Source organism: Pteropus vampyrus, unplaced genomic scaffold (assembly GCF_000151845.1).
Source record: "Pteropus vampyrus isolate Shadow unplaced genomic scaffold, Pvam_2.0 Scaffold184, whole genome shotgun sequence".
Classification (NCBI taxonomy): domain Eukaryota; kingdom Metazoa; phylum Chordata; class Mammalia; order Chiroptera; family Pteropodidae; genus Pteropus; species Pteropus vampyrus.
Genome location: NW_011888965.1, coordinates 1062914 through 1064115, shown reverse-complemented (window position 1 = coordinate 1064115; position 1202 = coordinate 1062914).

Sequence of the window (1202 nt, the reverse complement as noted above, 5' to 3'; positions counted from 1 at the left end):
ACACACACAGTGCATTGTTAATGGCATATGATTATGGCTGGCAGTTAAGTGTTCAGATTCTAGAGGTAATGATATTGGTAGGAAGACAATAGTCTCTGGAGGTTTAAGACATTTCATATCCCTTATAAATATCTTGCTCATTTGTTGAATATTGCAAAGAAATGCTGTCAGGATTGTGTCATTATTTAAAAATATCAAAGTTATATCACGAACACAAACTGATGTTGAGTGACTGAATATGTCACTTTTCAGACAGGTGTTTGTTGTATGAAGATGCGACCTTATCTTTCAATGTTAGATGCTATATTTTAGTAATAAAGCTTTTATTAATAAATAGAATTGTCTCTATTGCTTTAAGGAAGGATCTTCCAAATTGTCATTATTAGATGAAATAACATATTATGAAGCATTGTTTTGAAATTCAGTTCACCCTAGATATTATTAGTCTTTTTAATATATTTGGATTAATCATCAACTAACACTGAGGGCAACAACTTTGTTGTTCATAATAGGTGCTCAATTTATGTAGTCTACTTCCAATGTAAAATTACTTCCCAATTAGTGAGAATTCTCCTGAAAGAAATGTGGATGAAAAGGAACTCTAATAAATCTGACCGAAAGTAACATTAAAGGGTGATTTGATCATAAATTCTTATCTGGGCAGGTCATGGTGGGTAGTTATGCCCCAGGCATATAACTTCTTTAGCAAAAGTTGCCCTAAGCAAGCCCTGTCTATTGTTCTTGTGCATCGAGGTTAAGACACCTTTGAAATGCCAGAGTAATCCTCTTTTTTTTAGACTCCTGAGAGACATAAGCACCCTCAAGGGAGCACATAAGCTTGTGAACTATCTTGTACCTTGCTTTCTTTCACTTTCATGCAATCTTCCTTACTTCCCTCCTTAATCCCATATATAAAAAAGAAACTGCAATATTGTCATTTTCTGGAGCATTTTCTCAGTCCATTGAGATCTTGCTTCCAGGTGTGTCCTCACTTTGGTTCTAATAAACTCATTAAAGATTCTTGATAGGTTTTGACATTTCTTGTATCGACAGTAAGAGGAGCAATTCAAATGAGCATGAGGATAAATTTAAATTTATGGTTTTATATTAATGAAAATTCCACAAATGAATCTGTGTTCAGACAATACTGGTCTGGGACACACTCTCTCTCTCTCTCTCTCTCTCTCTCTCTCTCTCTCTCT